The sequence below is a fragment of the Hylobates moloch genome, unplaced genomic scaffold (assembly GCF_009828535.3).
Source record: "Hylobates moloch isolate HMO894 unplaced genomic scaffold, HMol_V3 SCAFFOLD_1, whole genome shotgun sequence".
Lineage (NCBI taxonomy): Eukaryota > Metazoa > Chordata > Mammalia > Primates > Hylobatidae > Hylobates > Hylobates moloch.
In genome coordinates, this window is record NW_026652276.1 from 186,610,731 (window position 1) to 186,634,701 (window position 23,971).

General features: G+C 44.9%; 1 protein-coding gene and 1 pseudogene across 14 annotated transcripts in view; one reads left to right on the forward strand and one right to left on the reverse strand.

Annotated features, from left to right (window-relative positions):
• ATXN7L1 (ataxin 7 like 1) overlaps window positions 1-23,971 on the reverse strand; it is a 277,135-nt gene that overhangs the window by 211,620 nt on the left and 41,544 nt on the right. The gene's annotated exons all lie outside the window — the stretch shown is intronic.
• Window positions 1,240-2,178, forward strand: LOC116814216 (large ribosomal subunit protein uL13-like; annotated as a pseudogene).

Sequence of the window (23,971 nt, forward strand, 5' to 3'; positions counted from 1 at the left end):
CATTCTGTTGCCCAGGCTGGAGTGCAGTGGAGAGATCTCAGATCACTACAACCTCTGCCCCCCAGGCTTAAGCAATCCTCCTGCCTCAGCCTCCTGAGTGGCTGGGGCTACAGGCACGTGCCACCACGCCCCAGCTAATTTTTGTATTTTTTGTAGGGATGGGGTTTTGCCATGCTGGCCAGGGATCCTCATGGGATCCTCCCGCCTCGGCCTCCCAAAGTGCTGGGATTACAGCATGTGAGCCCCCATGCCCAGCTCCTTGTCTTTTGAATAGATTTAGAACCAGTAAAACAGGCTTAGAATGTTCAAAGTGAAAGAAAACGACTCTTTCAGGGTTTAACTCTGTAATGGCCCAAATTCAAGACTGAATGATCAGCTGCCTTAATACAGCTTTGGTTTAAAAGAAAGGAACCATCTATCTGTCTTACCAACTTAAGATAGTTCAGAAAAGGAAGTCCCCAAAAGTTTGGGCACTACTGGGTAAGTCTGCAGCCTCCAAAGATGCAGAACACATTGAAGCTGGCATGTATTAGGATAAAGCTGCATAAAAATGCATAATGTACCCAGGGGAAATGTTTTACCTAAAAACTGGGGTACTAGAACCCTCAGGATCCCAAAACACTGCAGCTGGAAAAGATTATGACTCTATCCCTTGTTGTTAAACACATGGGGACAGCTAATCTACCCATTGCATCTTTTTTTAAGTTCTAGGGTACATGTGCACAATGTACAGGTTTGATACATAGGTATACATGTGCCATGTTGGTTTGAATGCACCCGTCAACTCATCATTTACATTAGGTATTTCTCCTAATGCTATCCCTCCCCACCCTGTGTCCAAGTGATCTCATTGTTCAATTCCCAACTATGAGTGAGAACACGCGGTGTTTGGTTTTCTGTCCTTGTGATAGTTGGCTGAGAATGAAGGTTTCCTACCCACTGGATTTAAATTTGGTTTTTAAATTTCAGGATCAAAGTTACTCTTGCAGGGAGGGGATAAGTCATTGGGAGGGGTTCACAAATGGCATCTTGGTGACCCTGCAAAGGGTGATGGCCTCATACGAGTTTGTACATTTGTTTTATGAAGCTTTCTGTATCTGGGTTGGCTATTTAAAAAAAATCTGTATATGCTGGATATTTAACAATAAAAAAATTAAAATTGGAGCAAAGCGAAATGCATTAACTTGTGTTTGGGATTAAAAAAAAAAAAGAATGTCCTTTCCCAGGGGGCTGCTGAAGATGGCAGAGGGGCAGGTCCTGGTGCTTGATGGTCGAGGCCATCTCCTGGGCTGCCTGGCAGCCATCGTGGCTAAGTAGGTACTGCTGGGCCGGAAGGTGGAGGTCGTACGCTGTGAGGGCATCATCATCTCTGGCCATTTCTTTTTTTTTTTTTTTTTTTTTTTTGAGACGGAGTCTCACTCTGTTGCCCAGGCCCGAGTGCAGTGGCGCAATCTCGGCTCACTGCAAGCTCCGCCTCCCGGGTTCACGCCATTCTCCTGCCTCAGCCTCTCCGAGTAGCTGGGACTACAGGCGCCCGCCACCACGCCCGGCTAATTTTTTTGTATTTTTAGTAGAGACGGGGTTTCACCATGGTCTCGATCTCCTGACCTCGTGATCCGCCCGCCTCGGCCTCCCAAAGTGCTGGGATTACAAGCGTGAGCCACCGCGCCCGGCCCATCTCTGGCCATTTCTATAGAAACAAGTTGAAGTACCTGGCCTTCCTCCGCAAGCGGATGAACACCAACCCTTTCCAAAGCCCCTACCCTTCCCGAGGCCCCTACCACTTCCAGGCCTCTAGCCGCACCTTCCGGCGGACTTCGAGGCATGCTGCCCCACAAGACGAAGCGAGGCTGGGCCGCCCTGGAGTGCCTCAAGGTGTTTGACGGCATCCCACCGCCCTATGACAGGAAAAAGCGGATGGTGGTTCCTGCTGCCCTCAAGGTCATGCATCTGAAGCCTACAAGAAAGTTTGCCTACGTGGGGCGCCTGGCTCACGAGGTTGGCTGTAAGCACCTGGCAGTGGCAGCCACCCTGAAGGAGAAGAGGAAGGAGAAAGCCAAGATCCACTATCGGAAGAAGAAACAGCTCATGAGGCTATGGAAACCGGTTGAAAAGAAAGTGGAGAAGAAAACTGACATATATACAGAAGCTCTCAAGACCCATGGACTCCTGGTCTGAGCCCAGTAAAGACTGTTTATTCTTCAAAAAAAAAAAAAAAAAAGTGTGTGCCTCATTCAGATGTCCTCCACCCCATCAGATCCTGATGCCTGTAGGTCACAGCAACAGAAGCAAAGCCTTTCAAACTAATATTCAAGAAAATCATCAAAGTGTACCTATCACCAGGAAGTCATATATTGGCTTAATATTCATATTGGGGTATAGATGACTGATAGCTTAGTGTCTTTCTAGAGCGCAAGGCTTTTTGGAAGGAGTGAAGAGTGAGCACTGTGGGATGGGTATGAGGTGAGGAACATGCTGGGTAGTGGGGGAAAGTATTAAAGTTGGAGTAGGACCTCCAAGGCTAACCAGCCCCTTGATGAGGCTGCAGCTTGGCTGGACAGAGAGTTGTGGTTCTCAGCACAACAAAGCTCGGCATGTAGCTGCCTTCTGCGGGGTAATGCTTTCTTACTTGCGCTCTAGTTTCCAGTAAAAGGGCAGAGTTGGGTTTTTTTAAATTGCAAATTTTCCTCCATGTCCTTAGAAGACTCAGTTATAATAAACCAACATATCACCTTGATATGGTTTGGATGTGTGTCCCCTCCAAATCTCATGTTGAAATGTGATTCCCAATGTTGAAGGTGGGCCCTATTAAGAGATGATGAGATCATGGGGGTGGATCCCTCGTGAATGGTTTAGCACCATCCCCTTGGTGATAAGTGAGTTATCACTCAGTTCATGTGAAATCTGGTTGTTTAAAAGTCTGGGACCTACCCTCCACCCCCTTGCTCCCACGCTCACCATGTGACATGCCTGTTCCTGCTTTGGCTTCAGCCATGATTGTAAGCTTCTTGAGGCTTTCACCAGATGCTGAGCAGGTGTTGGTGCCATGCTTCCTGTACAGCCTGCAGAACTGTGAGCCAATGAAACCTCTGTTTTTTTTTTGTTGCTGTTGTTTTTTGAGACGGAGTTTTGCTCTTGTTGCCCAGGCTGGAGTGCGATGGCATGATCTCTGCTCAATGCGACCTCTGCCTCCCGGGTTCAAGTGATTCTCCTGCCTCAGCCGCCTGAGTAGCTGGGATTACAGGCATGTGCCACTACGCCCGGCTAATTTTGTATTTTTAGTAGAGATGGGGTTTATCCATGTTGGTCAGGCTGGTCTTGAACTCCCAACCTCAGGTGATCCACCTGCCTCAGCCTCCCAAAGAGCTGCGATTACAGGCGTGAGCCACCGCGCCTGGCTGAAACCTCTGTTTTTATAAATTATCAAGTCTCAGTTATTCCTTTATAGTCATGCAAAAAAGCTGACTAACACACACCTGCTGCTGCTGCTTTAAGATCCTGTGCAGTGAGTCTGGGTTTCTAACCTCAGGAGAGTGGCTAGCAAAGGAGATCACTAGTCTCCTTACAGTTTTGTCCTGTTGAATGGCACAGAAGATTGATTATACGGATATCAGAGAGAGGAATCACTAACAAAGATGAAAATATAGAACTCATTTGATAGGTGGAAGAGTAGGGTGGTTTCAGGTATAGGTTTTGGAGACAGAGCAATCTGAATTTGAATTGTGGCTCCACCATGACTGTGAGCAAGCTACTTAACCTCTCTCACCTTCAGTTTCTTTAACTGCAAAATGGAAATGGAAACAGTGAGGATTAAATGGGATCACACACGGCACACCTTGCACAGGCTGGCATAAAGCAAGTGCGCAGTACAGTTAACTGTGATTATTGCTCCTGTGCTCACAACACTTCCATTAACTGGTGCTTGGAACATCTTATTTTCCCCTTGCATAATTAATCCTCTACTTTGGTTGATGCCAGAAATGCAGTTTTGCTATATGGTGACATTGCACATACTCCAAGTGTGTAAGCCCCAGACACCTTTCAGTGACACTGCTGTAGGGCTTAGTGACTTGCCACCAGGCAGCCCACAAAATTGTCTTGCTGAGGTCATAGAGCCCTTCCCTATACTTCAGCTGGACACACTGAAATTCTTCGAGTCTTAGGAACAACGTTGCTGCTTCTCAACATTAGATTTACTTTCTCAAAATCCATAATGTCAGCTGGGCACAGTGGCACACAGCTGTAGCTCCAGACACTTGGTAGGCTGACGTGGGAGGACTGCTTGAGCCCAGGAGTTTAAGGCAGCCTAGGCAACACAGCAAGACCCTGTCTCCAAAAATAAATCCACAACATCTACAGTGTGGAAAACATAACACCCTTGGAGCTGTAGGGAGAAAGGTGCTCTCCTGTGAATGGGGAGGATGGTACTGACTAGCTGCAGAATTTGGGCTTGAGTTGCTTTATGGTTTTGTCTCTCTTTTTAAGTAAGGATGAGAGACTTTCACTGCTTCACTTGTCCACCTTCATATCATTACTTCTTATGACCTGCAGGAAGGATATCTGGGGTGATGGAATAAACTCAGGGAGAAGTTACTGGCTGGGGCATGGAGGTGGCTAACTGGTCACACAATCGAGTTTGCATGTTGCTGAGTGCCTTGCAGTTTATGAAACACCTACAGAGCTCATTTCCTCCTCAAAGCCACCCTATGAGGAAGCCAGGGAAACTGCAGTATTTTTATTATCACTGTACAAATGAGGAAACTGAGGCTTAGGATTAAGTAGCTTGCCCAGCATCTCAAAGCTAAGCAACGGTGGATGGTATGACCAAGTCCTCATTTCCATTCTCCCAGTGAGTTGTTTCTAAGTGAGCTTTATATGCCCAAGATGATCTATTAGGATGGGGAAACATATTAAAACTTCTAATTCTAGTTATTTTTAGCTTGCCCTTTTAACTTTTAAATTTCGTTTCATAGTTTCACTAATGTATTAGACTAGTATGTGCATGTAATTTATAATTAAATACACATACTCTTGGGTTCCAGCTCCAAAAATTTTTACTGATAAGGGTGCATGATTAAAATAGCTTGGAAGCCACAGCTCTAAGGAAGAGTCTTACTAATACTGGAGATTAATAGATCCTCTGGCCCTTTATCTTTTTTTTTTTTTCGCTATTATTAGTTACTTTTGGTCAGGAACTTTTATTGGTCTGTATTCTTCAGATTAAACCACAACCTTGTGAAGTGGTAACCCTGATTTTCTAGAGTAGCAGAAGGTGTTTTCTATCTCCTACAAAGTCGAAGGCTGACATGAATCATCTTTTGTTGTAAAAGGCTATTCTGGTGCTTTGCAAACTTGATGGCTCCCAGCTCATACAGCAGAGGCAACCCCATTTCCAGTATCATTTGTGATCACTTACAAACAGCAAAGGTTCAAGTAAGCATATGGGTTCCCAGGTGTCTGCACATTGGTTCTTGAATCATAACAGGCCCAAGCTTCTGTTTACAGGTTTATGTTGCTACTCTGTGGCATTCCAGAGCATGGTACTTCCAATAAACACTATATTGGAAATTTTAAGAAGGAAGGAATTATTGTCTGATTTGTTCACTGCTCCATCCCCAGCAGTGCCTGGAACCCACTTGGTTCCACTATCTGTTGACTGGCTGAATGAATGGTGGATTAATGGTTACTCCTCAATTTTATCTTTTCTCTTGACCAAGACAACCCTAAAATGATGGTAAAGAAGTGAAAAAGAGTGCAAAGACAATGGAAATGGGAGATATCAGCAAACAAGCACATGTTTTTGGAAGACAGGTGAGGAGTGATTGCTGACTGGACAGAGTGGAGGAAACAGTGATCTATGTGTCTACAGAAAGGAGTTTGGATGCAAAGTGAGTATATCTGCCTGGGATATAACCCTTGGGAGGCCTGGGAGCTGGAGGCAGGGGTAATGTGAGGGGAGACTGCTTGAGAGTCTGAAGGTTTGTTTACTGGAGAAATGGGTTAGAAGAGGATCCAGACCAGGGGACAGGAGGCATGGTGAAGGGATGGGGTGATGGGCAGGCTAAACAGAGAGGATGGACTGAGGGTGGCCACTCTCATGGTGTGATGCCCTTGGGCCTCTGCCTCCATCTGCTCTTAGAGCACCCTCCAGGCAGGAAAGGGGAGAATTCATCTCTGAAAAAAACAGAGAGGAATTCTTTTAAGAAAATGCCTCCACATGCTGGCAACTGAAAATTCTCTAAAGAAATTATGAGTTCGCAATGTAATCCCCCTTTACAATGGGCCACCAGTAAAAAGCTCCACTAAAACACCCTGAACCTCCAAGCCGCTTGTAGTGCCTCACTCTTAAATATGAATGGCCAAAGATCACCAGACATTTAAAGAAAGCACCCACCTGAAAGAGACTGAGACACAATGACCAGGAATAGAGGAATATGGAAGCTTCACAATAAGTAGAATAGAACTTCAAAAACACTTATTAATGTCCTCAGCGAGAGAAACCAAAATCAGGATGCAATGGTAAGAGAAAAACCAGAAAACAATCAAGAGCTCTTGGAAATTAAAAATATGATAGGTGACATAAAAATTTTACTAGAAGGCTTACAAGAGCCTTCAAAAAAGAAAACAAAAGCAAACAGAAAGTAGAAACTGATAGAGTTTTAGAATCCATAAGGCCCAATATCTGACAAAAGGAATTCTAGAAAGAGAGAACCAAGTAAATGGGGAGGAAGAAATTAAACAAAACAAAACAAAACACCAGCAGTAAAACAACATTTTCCAGAACTGAAGAATATGCATTTCCAAATTAAAAGGGCCCACCAGTGGAGTGCCCAACCCAAAGAAAAAAAGACCTCCATGGGCGTGAACCTGGGAGGCAGGGCTTGCAGTGAGCTGAGATCACGCCACTGCACTCCAGCCTGGGCGACAGAGTGAGACTCCGTCTCAAAAAAAAAAACAAAAAAAAAAACAAACCTCCATGGCACATTATTAATTTCAGATCAACAGTGATACAGAGAAGATCCTAAAAGCTTTCAGAGAGTGAAAGTGGTGTCACACAGGACTGGCATCTTATAGTAAGAGTGACACTAGAGCCAGAGGACAATACGAAAATGTCTTTAAAATCCCGAGGGAAAATTACTTCCAACTTTGAATGTTCTGTAGCCACCAAATTACTAATCAAGTCTGAGGACAGATCCAAGACATTTCCATATTTTGAAGACTCAAAAATTTACCTTTCATGTAGGATGCCCCTGGAAGATTAGTCCTAGCAAAAGAGGGAGTAAACTGAGCAGGAGGAAGACAGGCTGCCAGTCAGTGGACTTCCCAAGACCATGGAGAGGGAAGCTGTTGTCACAGAGCAGCAGCACAGCAGGCTGAGGGGCTAATGGGCTCCAGAAAATACAGAGGAATTGATGGGTTTATTCAGTGTCTGACCAGCTGGGCCAAAATAGTGACAGGATATAGTGGCCAAATTAAGGATAAACATATAGGTAAGAATGCAAGTAAAAACCATGAGGCAATAATTTTAGGACAGGCAAAAACCTACATATGAGAGGAAGTGGAATTGCCAATATTGCCTAATATTGGTAGACAAAGACAGACTCAATAAGCATGTTTTTAAGACACAAGGAAATAAATACTCCTTGGCTCTGTAAGTGAACAGCATAAATGCCTCTCACTATCCAAACACTTAGCCTTCATCCTTTAGACGGAACAGATTTGGATACTTTTCTGGAATCTGTTCCTCATCATTTGAAATTCCACTACTCACATCTGAAACCCAGAAACCAAATAAATTTGGATGTACAGTGTCTCTCATTTTCCGAGCTTGTTATCTGACTTAGAAACTGGATAGATTCAGATACTTGATATTTACAAGCTTGATGTAACCACGTATCTTCACTGAGAATGGAGAAGCCATAGGGAAGGGATGGAGGAAGGAAAGGGGGTGGAGATGTGTGACAGCCAAACCCTCCTATACATGATGGAAGGTTCAGAGATCACCTAAATACCTAAAACCAATAAATGAAGAAGTACACACTTCATAGAGATACGGAGTAAATACTAGAAGAAACAGCTAAAAGAGTGAAAAGTGGTTGCCTCTAGGGAGACAGGACTAGCAGTGGGTAGAGACAGGGCAAGGGACTGCCATTGAATTAAGTTTTTAGTACAACTTGGCTTTTAAACTGTACATGTATTACTCTGGGGGAAAAAATCACATAAAAAGTTTAATAAGAACACTAGCCTAGAGAGCTGGGTTCTGGCTCAATGTCTGTCACCAGCCAACTGTGTTTGGTTGAGCAAGACACTTTTGATCTCCAGGTCTCAGTTGCTTCACCTATAAAACAAGGAGTTGGAGTCCTTCCCAACTGTCCAATTCTATGACTGTATGGTTCTAATGTGCAAATTTGGGTTCTCTGCCAATGTTGGTGGTGTCATCCAAACTTGAATTACTGGACTGTAATATTATTTAGCATTGTGCTAAGAAAATAGCATTTTATTACATAGATATATAGCTAAAAAATGGAGACATTTGGAAAAACGTGCAATAAGAGAGTCTTGTGATTTGCCAGCGACACAGAGGAATGTAAATTGTGACTATTTTGCGGAAGAGTGCAATATGGAAGAAAACACAGGATCATCAAAGAAGATAAAACAACATGGCCACCAAGAAAAAAACAATGCAATAATAATCAAATAGACAAGGAGGGTTAGACCCAGACCAGGTCTAAATGAGACAGAGGCTGGGGAGTGGAGAAATAGGACCTTCCCAGGGTTTTTATACAGGTGAACAGAGAAGTCTGAATGGTAGATGATTTTGGCAAAAGCTTGAGACTGGGGATGACAAATGATGAGAAAGATAGTAGCTGTAATATTTCACAAGAGACTTACAAATATTTTACCTTTGGGGATATAGAAGGAAGAGCTGATAGGGTTTGCCATCGAGGACAAAGGTATAAAAAAGACGCAAGACAGCAGGGACCACCTGAACTACAGGTGTCCAGGAAGCACAACATCTCAGAGTGAGGCCACCTTGGATTCCACTCCAACCTGTGTTTAATGTATGCAGAACGGAAGGTGAGATTGAAAAGGAAAGCATGGGGACTCTGTCTTTGCTCTGGGTCAAGAATACAGAAAAAAATCTGACAGTCAAAGTGGCATCCATATTTGCTGAAACCGACTTCTCTTGTTGGATTTGGAACCTCTTTCCAAAACGAACAGCAAACTTCCTTTAGATCCAGGAAGTAAAATTCATTTTTATATCATTCATTAAACATTTAAACCATTCACTTAAAAAGAGAACAAACATTTTTATTGTGGTAAAATAAACCACTCATTCTCATGGACACGGTACTCTTTCATGTCTTTAGGAGAATCATAGCAAATGTTTATTGAGCACTTACAGTTCAGAGACCATTCTAAGAGCTTTATGCAAAATATAGTTGACCCTTGAACACCATGGGTTTGAATTGCATGGGTTCACTTATATACCAAAGTTTTTCAACCAAATGAGGTTGAAAATACAGTATTTGTGAGACACGAAACTTGCCTGCACAGAAGGCTGACTTTTCATATATTCGGGTTCCGCAAGGCTGACTGAGGCATGTGAGGAAGCACGGATTTTGGTATACCCAGGGGTCCTGGAACCAATTCCCTGTGTACACTAAGGATGACTGTATCTTGTTCAATTTTTTTCAACAACCCTATGAAGTAGCTACTATAGATCCACAATCCGTTATCCAAAGCTCTTGGGCTTAGTGGTTTTCCCAAATTGAATTTATCAGGTTTTAGTAAGGTCAAATGGTGTACATTATATAACACCCCAGCAGTCAGGGGCTGCATCCTATAATCAGAAACACTAATATTTCTGCAGTGAAACATAGGAATAATCACACTAATTTGGATAAAGTGCATAATTAATAGTCATATGTCAGTTCAGGGCAGACTTTGATGCCAAATGAGTGTGCCTCAAATTTAGGGGAAAAAAAACCAACTTTGTTTTCAGAGTGCTTGAAATGCACTCTTCAGAAATACAGATCAGAATTTTTATCCCTATTTGATAGATGAGGAAACCAAGGCACAAAAAAAAAAATTACATAACTTGCCCCAAGGGTCAGGGATTGACCCAGGCAGTGTGGCCCCAAACCTAGGTTCTTAACTGCCCTTGCCATATTGCTTCCTTGTATGTGGCTCACAGTTTAGGATTGGGGTTTAGAGGGCATAAATTACATTTTTACCGCACAAGTAGTTAAGGAACATGGTATTCAGAACCAAGCAGAGTCCTGCTGATACGGAAGAGAGGCAGGTGACATCAATGCTTCCCATCCCTGAAGGACAAGGAGAATGACCTGGAGGAAGCCCAAGGCATGGAGTTGTGCAGAGCAGATCTTGAACCAGAAAGGCTCCAGGCACACATAGCATCTTAGAAAGGGTCTGTGCTTTCTTTTAATCCCATGGGATGAGGAAAATACAACAAAGTCCCAGATAAGCCAGGTAAATATGGCCAGGGAGACAGGTGAATATGAGTGTAAGAACTGAGGAGGCAGCAAAGAGAAATAATGACTACTGTTTATCAAACACATACTCTATGCCAACTACTGTACTAAGCACTTTGTAAGCAATATCGTGTTTTTTCCATGCAAAAAGTTTCTGAGGGAGAAACCATTATTATTCTCATTTTATAGAAGAAGAGGCTGAAGCTAAATGCACACAGTCCACAGTTTGTTGGAAGCAGAGCTGAAGGGGAAGAAAGAGCTGGTGGGAGAAAAAGTACAGGGTTTGGAAGCTAGAAAATTCACTGAGGGAGATGAGAGCTGTGAGCACTGACAATTTCTAAAGAAGCAATACATGGACTCCACCAGCAAGGGTATTCATGGCTTATGCAATGAGAGCTATTTTCTATGAAGATACTTCTTAAATTATGTCTTCATGGGATAATGCCTTTGACAGGATAAATGAAAAGCAGGTTTAAATACTAGATAAGCAGTCTTATTTGCTTTTTCACTAGGGAAGATAAGCAAATATGTAGCTCCCAATCTCCAGCTTGGAGAAGGCAATCAATACATTTGACAGGCTGCTCAGTCCTCAAATAGTGAAGTGAAAAAACAGCCATTTCCAGGCCAGGTGCTGTGGCTCACATCTGTAATCCTAGCACTTTGGGAGGCCGAGGTGGGTGGATCACTTGAGGTCGGGAGTTCGAGACCAGCCTGGCCAATATGGTGAAACCTCATCTCTACTAAAACTACAAAAACAAAACAAAACAAAACAAAAAAATTAGCCGGGCGTGGTGGCGTACACCTGTAGTCCCAGCTACGCGGGAGGCTGAGGCAGGAGAATCGCTTGAACCTGGGAAGTGGAGGTTGCAATGAGCAGAGATCAGGCCATTGCACTCCAGCCTGGGTAACAGAGTGAGACTTTGTCTCAAAAAAACAAACAACAACAACAAAAAAACCAGCCATTTCCCACTCAGAGAGAAAGCTCCTATGGGCCAGCATGGAGGAAGGAGGGGAAATACTGGGGCAATTTTATGGTGATTTATTTAATGTAATTAACAGCTACAAAACACCCACAAATATACACTCATTGAGAAGATCCACACTACTGCCAGAGTCCCCATCTTCAACTTAACCAAAATCATAGATTTCAGCATGCATTATCAAAATGCATTTACTAAAGTAAGGCTACTTCCAAAGACAGAGGAGAAAACATAAAACTTCCTTTTCGAACTGGCCAAAGACAGAGTGTTGTTTACATTCCAAGCAAAATCACAAGCACTTAACAACTGGATGTTACTACGACCTTACAAGGACCTTCTCTGGAAAGAAGAGGTTGAAAAGAAAACAGTAGTTGTTGCAAACTGTGCAAATCAGGTTTTCTAAAACATTCCCTGCAGGAAAGCTGTTGTGGGGCTCAAAGCTTACCCTTTGGGGGCAAGGCTTCTAAGTAGGCAGTAATAAGAAGCCTCCTTGTCACTGGGGACACACCAAGTGCCTTACTCAAAGCTAGCGGTGGTAGATGTTATCCCATCCCCCGACAGACCCATTTCACAGATGAGGACAAGAAGGCCCTGAGAGGCTCAGTTATTTATCCTACTAGGTCACGACAAGTATAGGAGGTAGATCCAGAAACTGACCTGGGGGTCTGTCCCTATAACTGGAGCCTCTATGGCAGAGCTGGGAGAGGGGCTGGAGTCTTTATTTCACTTCTTCCCACTCTTCAACTTGAGCAGGGGTTCCATGTTTATCTGTTTTACTGATTCGGCTTTGGCTTAAGATTTTCTTTGGAAAATGATTCTATCCTTCAAACAACAACATCAACAACAAAGACAACGGTTTTGAAAACCACTGCCCCATATCTGTGACTAGAAGAGTTGTTTAATTCCCCCTCCCGCCCAGCCCTGCCCCATGGCGGGTGTGGGGTATGGCTGTTGATGACTGTGGAAGAGGATAAGATGTCACTGTGTAGGAAATGTTATACATACCTAACGTGTGATTTGGCAGTGGAAGATAACATCTGAGTCATCAAGCAGCCCCACATCAAAACAGTAAATCAAAAGCAAATGATGTGGGAAAACAAATTCCTGTATTCTTACAGAGCCTGTGTTGGGAGGATTCCCATCCCAGGACTCTTAACCCATAAATCAACAAATCTCTCTCTTCTCTAAGAGGCAGCTAGAACCAACATTCCCGCTTCCACTTCTGTGCCAGGAAAGGGAGATTAGGACAGTGCCTGCTATGCCATGTCGGGTCCAGTGGCCCCAGAGACAGGCAGGGGCTGCACTTCCTGGGACCCCAGCTGCAAAGAGTGTTTTACTTCTGCAGAGCAGTAAGCATTTGAAAAGGCAGGGTTCACAGAGCTGTCCTATTGAGACTTTAGAGACATCTTCAAGTCCAGTGCTTCTCAATCTATGTTCCCAGGAGCCCTGGAATACCTTGGAAGTATCTCAGTTCACTCTGGGGGCATCTGCCCCTTCTTCTTCAACCGCAACAGTTCCTCTTTTTGTGTTTTATACAGAGGGCTCTGTGTAAAGTTTGGATAAAGAATGAGGTGCTCCAGTCCACCTTTACCATAGATGGGGTGACTGGGGCCTAGAGAGCTAAAGTAAGTTGTGCAGTGTACACACTTGTTGGTGACCAAGCTCTACCCTGCCTGACCAATGCCTGCCCTTTATGCTACCCTGGTGACATGAAGAATTCTACTTCAAAATAGCTGTATAAATGCAAATGCCATGTAGTCTCTTCACTGTAGCAAGAAAGGCTGAAAGCACATTAGGCTCATTCAGGAGGTCTCCTAAATTGCTCTGGGAAAACCCTGGGAGATTTAAAATGCCTAGAAAGCAATTTGTTGTAACAGCGCTTCCAAATTTCCAATTTCCAACTCTGTGGGCTGAGCTGGGCAACAGGTGGACAAAATCATTACATAAGGAACATCTGCTGACACCCACTATGAGAAGGTCGTGGCCCAAGAACTATGAAAAGTGCTCTGGGATGCTTTTGGTTAAACGTGGCAGGTTGATAAACTATGTCTATCTCTACTCTCTCCTGAAGCCCCACAAAAAATGACAGTAAATTTAATTTTAAAAAGCGTAAACTACCAGAACAATGTGATAGTCCTACAATATAGGAGATTAGAGTAGACCCAAGATGCCAGTAAAATTCTGGCTGCTGCTGCAGAGCAGTTGGATAAATGGTAAATGACTTAGCTGAACACAGTTAGTGGGTGGGGTGAAGTGGGGGGCATTAACATGGGCTGATTTTAGCCCCCAAAGCCCAGAAAGGCTACCCTTGAGAACAGGGATGTTGGGAGGGCTAGGCATGGGAAGCTTGGTGGGAACTCTGTATAACCTACCTTGGTATCCTTTGTTTCTTCTCTGCAAAAGACTGAAGAAATCAGAGTTGTTTAAGAAATGACATGTAATAATAGTATGGCAGGTGATTCAGCTGTGAGTAATACTCACATGATCATAATAATATAAGCCCCTAATGCCGATTTAGTGAAAAATGGCCATGTGACTATATTGGAAGGCTGCAATGGAAAAGGGGTGTGCAGTGTGGAGGGCCTATTGAAGAAATAAGCCCTCAGTTTTCATGGTGGCAAGTTAGTAGATAATATAAAGCTTTTAAGAGTCTTGAGATGGCAGGAAAACCCAGTTACTTTACATTATAGAAGTAAACAGAAAAGAACAGTGAAAAATTTTTTCAAAGTATTTGCATTTGGGGGGTAGAAATTGAGAATAGGGAGGGGATTGCTAATTTTCTGCAATTCGGAAACTCAAGAGCTCTGAACCCAAGTTTTACCTAATTTGGTGACTAAACTGCCTTCATAACAACACCTGACTTGAACTGATGTGAGGCTATTTCTAGTCTTTATTAATCTGTTTAAGTGTGAAGATTACGATTTGCTACAGAAACACCTTATGTGTTTGATGACAGGTGACGCCCCAGACCTCCGTGAGTGTAAATCGATTACTTTTCCAAAGTCTGAATAATTCTGAATTCGAAAACACACCTGCCCCCAAGGGCATTGCAGATGCCTGTGCACCTTCCGTGCACCAATAACTTGGAGTAGTTCTGGCCCCTTCCCTTCATCCAGTGCTCACTCAGCCACTGCCTGCCTGACTTCTCCACGTAAAGCTTTGAAAGGTGAAGTTGCCACTTTGCATTCAACATGTCCAAAACAGAACTCCTGATTTCTCTCCTCTCCAGAGCCTGCTTCTTACACAAGTCTGCCCATCGCAGTTATACCACCATCATTCACCCAGTTGCTTAGACAAAGAACCTAAGAATCTTCCTTGACACCTCTCTCGCCCACATCCCACCTCTAATCCCTCAGGAAGTAGAGCCAGCTCTACCTTCACAGCTGCTAACCACATCCATTACTATCTCAGCACAAGCCTCCCTTTCTGACTTCCTTGCTTCTACCTTTACCCCAGAAGAGCAGATTCTCCACAGAGCAGAGCTTTTAAAAACAGAAATCAGACCATGTCTCTCCCGACTAAAACCATCTAATGGCTTCTCTCCACACCAGGATAAAGTCCTTACTCCTCACATCACCTACAAGGCCCTGTATGGCTTGGCTTCTGCTTCCCCCTCTGACCTCCCATCCTATCATGTTCCCCTTCCTGCCTCAGGGTCCTTGTACCTCCTGGTCCCCAGGTCCCCTAGACTCTCCTGACCCTCACTGGCTCTTTCCTCAAATCATTCAGTCTCCCTTGACCACCCACAGCCCCTCACTCACTATCTCCCTGCTGCATTATCTTTTGTTCACTCATCTTGCCCCTACTAGATCATAGGTGCCATAAAGGCAGGGAATTCTGCAGTCCTGTTAACCCCTGGAGCCCCTGTATTTAGGACAGAGCCTGGCACACACTACATGATAAATGAATACCCATTAAATAAAAGAGCAAATAGATGTACTCATTTACACCATTTAGAACGTAAAGAATACAGTGAAGAAAATAAAATCAGCCTTGGAATCCATTGCACAGGTATAGACATATACGGATAAGTATGTGTGCTTAGTAGTAAAAATAATTGGTAATGTTCTATATCTTAATAGGGATTTTGGTTTCATGAGAGTATCCATTTGTCAAAACTCAGAGAAGGTATACTTAACATTTGTACATTTCATTGTATGTAGTTTTTTCCTCAAAACAAAAAACCAAATAGTTAACACTAGTTAATGATATGCATGCTGGAGTATCAAGGGGAAAGCATGCTGATGCCTGAAATTTACTTTAAAATGCATTTAAAAATCAGATGCATTATTGGATGAAGAGAGGGGATATAGATGATAAAGCAAATATAATAAAATGGTAATGATACAGCCAGTGGTAGTTATCAGGAAGATTTCACTGCAAAATTCTTTCAACTATGCTATGTGTTGAACATTTTTATAATAGAATGTTGGGAAAAATTAATTCGGATATTGATTACAGTCAGTATTCAACATGATTTACTGAATATTTTATGGTATTTTCCCATGTCATCATTGTCTTTGTTTTGTTTATTATTTATTTATTTTTGAGACAAAGTCTCACTCTATTGCCCAGGCTGGAGTGCAGTGGTGTGATCTCAGCTCACCACAACCTCTGCCTCCTGGGTTCAAGCAATTCTCCTGCCTCAGCCTCCCAAGTAGCTGGGATCACAGGCATGTGCCATCACGCCCGGCTAATTTTGTATTTTTAGTAGAGACAGTTTCACCATGTTGCCCAGGCTGGTCTCGAACTCCTGACCTCAGGTGATCCAGCTGCCTTGGCCTCCCAAAGTGCTGGGATTACAGGCGTGAGCCACCACGCCTGGCCTCATCATTGACTTTGAAAGCTTGGTTTCACACAGCTGTATAGTATGCCACTGAATGGCTATATCACAACTTACTTAACCAGTCTCCTATCTTTGGAATGGGCCACCTTCAATTTTTCACTTTTATCAACAACAGAGTAATGAAAATCCTTGTATATAAATCTGTGTGTCCAATGTTTACTTACTCAGTTTATATGCCCAGAAATGCAATAGTAGGGTCAAACGTCGTAACATTTTAGGATCCTGATATGCACACTGCCTTGCTGAAGGGTGCTATTCTAATGGGTATATTCTTATTTTCTGATGAGTCTGTAAGTTTCTTGAGAGATAGCAACTGCTTTGCTCTGCCTCCCTCACTGGGCTGAGCGTACTGCCACGCACACTGTAGGCTTGCAGAAAAACTTCAATAACGGTCAGAGAACTTATGACTAGAACGAATCCTGCCGCACTGCTGAGAACGGCGAGAGGTACTCTTCTTTACAGGAAATTTGAGGCTGCCTTCTTGTGATGGAGCGGAAAGGACAGGAGAGGGCCGCAGACAAAAGGCAATCTAGCAGCCAAAACCAGGGTCTTTCAGATGCCTACTGGGAATCCAGGGCCAGTTTTTCCCAGGGCTAAAAGTGGTCTCTGGGACTCACTGAATGGGTTTTGGTTGAACCAAAACAATGGAACCCTCTTGACCCTTAAACAGAATGAGGTCAAGCTGCATGAATGCTGGGGGAGAGGAAGGGTGCAGGAGGGGCTTCACTTTCTGTACTCCATGCCCCTGTGGAAGCTGTTTTTTTTTTTTTTTTTTTTAATAATTTATAAGTGTGTGTGTGTGTGTGTTTTTTTTTTTTGAGACAGGGTCTCATTCTGTCACCCGGGCTAGAATGCAGTGGTGCAATCATGGCTCACTGTAACCTCCACATCCCGGGCTCAGGTGATCCTCCCACCTCAGCCTCCTGAGAAGCTGGGACTACAGGCGCATGCCACCATGATGGGCCCATTTTTGTATTTTTTGTAGAGATGGATTCTCGCCATGTTGCCCAGGCTGGTCTTAAACTCCTGGGCTCAAGAGACCCGCCCGCCTCAGCCTCCCAAAGTGTTGGGATTACAGGCGTGAGCCACAGTGCCCAGCCTTAATTGTATAATTAAAAAAAAAAAAGTTTCCAGAGGTAAGGGGCCCAAGTTGGTGGGTTGACTCTTTCAGACCATGCACTTGAAGTCAGCATGTGAGTCTTTCAGCCTGAACTCCAGTACACCAGCATTTCCATTTCAGAGCTCAGCGGAGACAGACTCCTCACTTCACACACTGGTCTTAGTCCAAAAGTTCATTTGTAAGTTGTGGTTTGGAGCTTGGAACATATTTCCCTATACAATGGAGACAGTTTCTCTTCCGGCCAACGAGAGCTTTTCTGACCCTTCATAAAACCAAAATAAATCCCATTTTCTTAAACGATAGAAAAACCCTATTAACAGAAATACTGAAGGGGACTTTCACAAGACTGGTGATGGCAGAAATTTTTCTAAAAAAGAAACTTTCTTGGGAAGTTTGGCTAGTGGCACCCTTCTCTCTCTCTCTTTTTTTCAAGAGGAAGAATACCAAGGGAAAAAAACCCTCAGAACTTTCTGAGGAAACCAGCTAAGCGATAAAAAGTGAGAGGGGAAAGAAGTCTTCAGAAACTGTGAGAACAAGCTTGCTCTGAGGTGAAATGATTCAATTTATCCAGGGAAGAAGCAGCTGGCACGCGCTGCATCCCCCCAGAGTAAATTAAAAGTAGAACGGTGACAGCCAAGAGAGGCAGTGCCCCAAACCAAGAGGACTGGGGGAGAAGGGGCATGGGATGGCACTGGGCTATGGGGGACCCACAGGATGAAACCCACAGGAACCCCAAACTCTCGCAGTGAAGGGAATATGCCTACTGCACAGAACGTGGAGGTTTCTATCATGTCAAAGAGAAAATATTTAGCCGAAAGTACTCTTATACCTGGACCCTTGAGAATTTAAGTCGCTTAATCACACAAGAGCTTCAGGGTCACCCAAACAACCAAAATGACCCAAGGATCAGAAAAACAACCCAAGAAATGAGACGTATATGTTAAAAAACCCAGGAGAGAGTGATTAGGGAGAAAATGGGATGCCAGCATTTAAATGGTAGGGCAACAAGCTCCCAGCTGAGGGTGATGTTTCCAGAGAAGTGGGGAAGGAAAAGTAAATTACCAGGGACAGATGGCAAACAATATCAGGTGGCATAAGGGTCCCCAGAAGAAAGTGTTGGAACTGGGAGAAATCAGGGCAGGTGGTGCCCTCCACACGTCTGCCTACTCCATAGCACCAGGCCCTGAACAGAGTCTCAAAAGGACATCTCAGGATTTGAAATCATCTTGAAAGCAGTCTGTTAGGCTGTTCTTGCACTGCTATAAAGAAATACCCGAGGCTGGGTAATTTATAAGAAAATAGGTTTAGGTTGGGTGGGGTGGTTCATGCTTGTAATCCCAGCACTTTCAGATCACCTGAGGTCAGGAGTTTGCGACCAGCCTGGCCAAAATGGCGAAACCCCATCTCTACTAAAAATACAAAAATTAGCCGGGTGTCGTGGCGTGTGCCTATAATCCCAGCTACTCGGGAGGCTGAGGCAGGAGAATCGCTTGAACTCAAGAGGTGGAGGCATGATACTGACATTGCTCGGCTTCTGGGGAGGCCTCAGGGAGCTTTTACTCATGGCGGAAGATGAAGCGCGAGAGTGAGTGGGTGGGGGGAGGTGCCACACACTTTTCAAAGATCAGATCTTGTGTGAACTCAGAGCCCGAGTTCACTTATCACCAAAGGGATGGCTCAAGCCATTCATGAGGGGTCCACCCCCATGACCCAAATACCTCCCACCAGGCCCCACCTCCAACACTGAGGATTACCTTTTAACATGAGATCTGGGTGGGGACAAATAATCCAAACTATATCATAGTCATCCACTGGCCTTCTGATTCCTTCCTACTTCTTTGAATCTACAATGCCCTAAGATGCACCATTATTTTATCTATTAGTAAGAAATAAGAAACCAAACTACCCAACGATGACACAGCATGAAATTTAAGATGGATCCCTACTTTGGAGAAGTTAAAATGTGGGAAAAAAAAAAAAGTGGGCATCTTAGAATCAGTGAAATATAAAGGGTTGGAAGGATATACTATCTGGCTGTTTTCAGAAAGGGTGCATGGGACGATGACACTGCCTCCCATCCACAGCACCAATGAAAGGGTGCCAGTGAAAAGATTCACTTGGCAAAGATGTATCATCCCCAGAATGCACATATGACGGGGGAAGGAAGAGCTGAGAAGGAGGTGAACGCATGAACAGGGAGCAGCAAAAGCCAGCAGGGACAGAAGGACTCCCTGGGGATCTGCTTTACTGTCTCTGTGGCGGGTGGACTCAGCCATGGAACACGTCCCTGGCCACCCTTCTCCACTCACATGGCGAGCCCGATGCCAACAGTGGAGGACTCCATGCGACAAGTGGCACTCTGGACCTCTGGGGACGTTTGCCAAATGCCTGCCTCCCTCGTGAATGAACACCACACATGTGCGCTCGCTCTCGATGGCGCAGGTCCTAAAAGCAGGAGTCGGGCTGCACAGGAAATGTTTTGCAAAGAATGAACCAAGTCTTCTCCCTCGGAAAATAGCTTCCCTCCAGCCTCCTTCAAGGGAGTTGGAAAGGAATGCTTCCCATTTGCAAATCAATAACTTACATTGGCTGTGTAGACAATAAAGCGCAATATGTGATCCTAGAGACCCATAATGGCTCAGTGTTCTAACATAATCCTGCCCTCCAAGAAGCAGACAAGAAAACGACACAGGCCTCCCAGCTGTGTCTGCCCAGTGCCACACCGAGGGCTGGTGGTCTGCCTGTCGTTCTTTTTTTTTCTGGTGGAAAATCAGAAGGCTTCGGCTGAGTATGCTGCCAGGAGCTGAAGACACTCGACATTTTACCATTTCCTACTTTTCACAGCTATTTGCATAAGCGTTGTTAGGAAAATACCTATACCAGGAGGGAGATGGTTTAATGGAAAAAGCATTTCAATCATTCACTTTCAGCCAGAATTTCACACACTCGGAGGCACTTGACATTATCCTTGGAAATCAGGAGAGCAACAGCTGCTGCATAGGCCACACCCCTAGGGATTTCAGCCTTTTGATACAAGAGGAGTGGCCTGTGCAGAAATTGGTTAGATTCTGTGAAATTCCAGCCAGGAGCAGGGGCTGAGAGACTGGGTAATAAACTCATCTCTGTCCCACCTGGATCAGCCCAGTATCCAACCCACAGGGACAATAAAAAAAGGCCTGTGGCTGGCAAACATCATCTTCCCCGATTGTTCCACTCCCTTCTAATTACTCTGTGCATCTGGCACCCAAGCAAGGGCCCAGAGCAACGTGGAAATGACCCGAACTCCTGGATCACCAGGCACCCTGCCAGCCAGGTCTCTAGGAGTCTAGGAATGTGCCATTATCAATCCACTTGCCTCATCTGAAGAGTTGGCTGGAGCACACCTCTGCTTCCTTTTCACTCACGAGAAAGACTCTAGGAACCTCAGTCACTCCCAACAGAAAAGCAAAGGAATCCATTCCTTCACGAAGCATCATCTCTGCTTAAACCAGGCATTTCTCAGGTTAGGCAGAAATCTCTGAAGAACTCGGGATTGCCCACTCAACTTTAGGGAAGCCAGCCCCTGCGGGAAGCCACCCATGCAAGGCAACCAATCAAACTAGCCAGCAGCATCTGACACGCTCAGCTGTGGGTGTTCTAGATACAAATACAGAGGTTTTTCCTTTTACAAAGGCCAAATGGCATGCTGTTATGGGCAACGGCTCAGCTGAGAGACGTTTTTAGGAAGCTGTTGCTGCTGCATGAAAAAAAAAAAAAAAAGCTTGTGGATTTTGTGCTTAAAATGAAAATCAAAACTTGAACATGGAAGATGGTTGCCTGATGGTTTGGCATCTCACCCTGGCCTAAACACAAATCCAACCCCGGGCTTTCTGTGCCTCAGCCCAATGCACTCTTTACTGCCTTCACTCCCAGTTTGCTGGGCACATGGGTGTAAATGCTGGCAGCTTCCCCGTTTGGACTGGGTTCAAGATGGTACCTGATTAGCACGTATGAGCCTGTTTGGCCATTCAGCCTACACTGAATGGTCCATCTAGGGTGTCTGAATGGCAGCTGTTACAGTTAGAGCACAAGGTGAGATGCGATGAGTCTTCTCCCTTTTCTCCCTGCATCTCTGCTCAGGATACCCAGAGGAGAGGGAAGAACTTAAACACCCCACAAGGCATGACAGCCTTAGGTCCAGCCTCATATGCAGGGCAGAGAGGACTGATGAGTATCTACTTTGTTGCACTCAGAGAGCCCATGAACACCCATGGGAAAATACACCTACTGAGCACCTACTATGTGCCAGGCATGGGAAAGAGGAATATAAATGAGACATATAAATGAGACGGTCTGTGCTAAAGGAACCCAGAGCCCACCAGAAAGGAGGACAGGTGAAATAAGAAATAATACAATATTATTATATGCTGTAACAGAAACACCTGAAATGTGCTATGTAAACAGATGAGGACTTGGCTAATTCCGCATGGGTCTGAAGGTTGGGGTGGTGTCTGGGAAACCTCATTTGAACTGGGCCTTCATGGATGAGTAGGAAGTTGCCAGGTGGACCAAGGCAGCAGTCAGGATCAGAGGAGTGAGAGGAGAGGGTGAGTGGTCAGTGGAGAGCACAGGGACTCTGCCGGCGGGCAGTGGCTGGGCCTGGGAGGGCCCACAAGGGCCACAGTGAGGGGCTATATGCCAGTTTCACCCAGCAGACCCCAGGGAGCCACTGGCATGAGTGTAGAAGCAGAGTGACAATCCGATCTGAGTTCTAGAAAAGTCATGCTGGAGACAGTAAAGCTGGATTGGAGAGGCACTAACCAGGAGAAAGCCCAGTCAAGAGGCTACTATGAAGGCCCTAGAGAACCAGCGCGCTTGGACAGCCTGCTGCCGAGGGGAAGAGGAGGGGCCAGAGCAGAAGTGCTTCAGGGTGGAGTCCACAGGGCTGCAGGTAGCAGGAAATGATGCCTGCCTGGGGCCAAAAAGCCTGGCGCCTTGAATGTGTCTGAGTCCAGGCTGCCAACACACCAGCTCTTCTGCCACGCTTTCTGAACCTTCCCGATTCTCAGATTCACCAGTGCCAGAATCTGAGCAACACCCTGGCTCCCAGCTCTGTTATATCTTCTCCAGATCACACATACTGTCCCCCATAGCTTACAACCCAGCTGTCAAATGCTGGGCCAGAGAGCCCCCCTGTCCAACCCCTGCATCTCCGCCAGCTCCAGGGCCAGAAGCCCCAGGAAAGAAATGGGGTATACTTCCCACTTGATTCTGCCTACAGACCGCCTTCTAAATACAAAAAAGAAGTAACTTACCGGAGGTGAGCGCACCCTTCCAGGTTTACCTGCCCCAGCTGGTGTCAGGAATTCCAGGATTCATCTGGTTTACCCTTGCCCCCAAGTTCTGGCCCCATGGAGTGACAGCAATCTCAGGGTCCTCTCAGAAGCCTTATAGGGACATTTTCCTGTGTCCAGAGAAATCTGGACATAAGACAATCCTAATGTCCTTGGTGAACTCCAGGAGGAATGCATTTCGGGTAAGGCCAGGACAGACCACTTGGGCAGAAGAGCTCCAGGTGTTTTTTCTATAAATCTCATTGCTAATATCTGAGACAGGAGCAACACTGAGCTTTGTGCGTGCTGCACAGTGTTTATGTTTATAAGACAGTTTCCCGGTGTCCAATGGCATTGGATCCCACAACACCATGGGAGGTCGGGGGGTCAGGCACTCCTAGAAGGCCGCATGGAGCAGAGCATGAGACCGCAGGTTCTGCAGTTGAAATGTCTGTCCCGGAGCACTGCTCAGCCTCTCACTGGCTGTCTCTCCTTGGACAAGTACTCTATTTCCTTGTGCCTCATTTTCTCCAGCTGAAAAATGGAACTAATACAGCAGTCCTTGCTTATCCACGGTTTCACTTTCCAGTTTTAGTTACATGCAGCCAATCATGGTCCAAAAATATTAACTGGAAAATCCCAGAAGTAAACAATTCATAGGTTTTAAATTGTGCACTGTTAAGAGCAGCTTGATGAAATCTCATGCCGTCCGCTCCATCCTACCTGGGATATGAATCATCCCTTTGCCCAGAGGATCCATATTGTCTATTCCACCCGCCTATCAGTCACTTAGTAGCCGTCTCAGTCATCCGATGGAAGGCTGTGGCATCTCGGTGCTTGCATTCAAGTAATCCTTACTTTCCTGAACAACGGCCCCAAAGTGCAAGAATAGTGATGCTGGCATATTGTTATAATTATTCCATTTTGTTACTAGTTATTATTGTTAATCTCTTACTGTGCCTCATTTAAAAATTAAACTATCACAGGTATGTATGTATGCATGGGCAAAAACGGTAGACACAGAGTTTAGTACTATCTGTGGATTCAGACATCCACTGGGGGTCTTGGAACTGTATCCCTTGTGGATAACGGGGACTAGTGGACTAATGCCTAGCACATAGTGGGTACTTTATAAGCATTCTTAGAGAAAGATCTGCAATTTAGAATGACTTAAACAGAGTGCTCCAGGCTGAGGAACTTGCCTGAGGTTGCCTGGC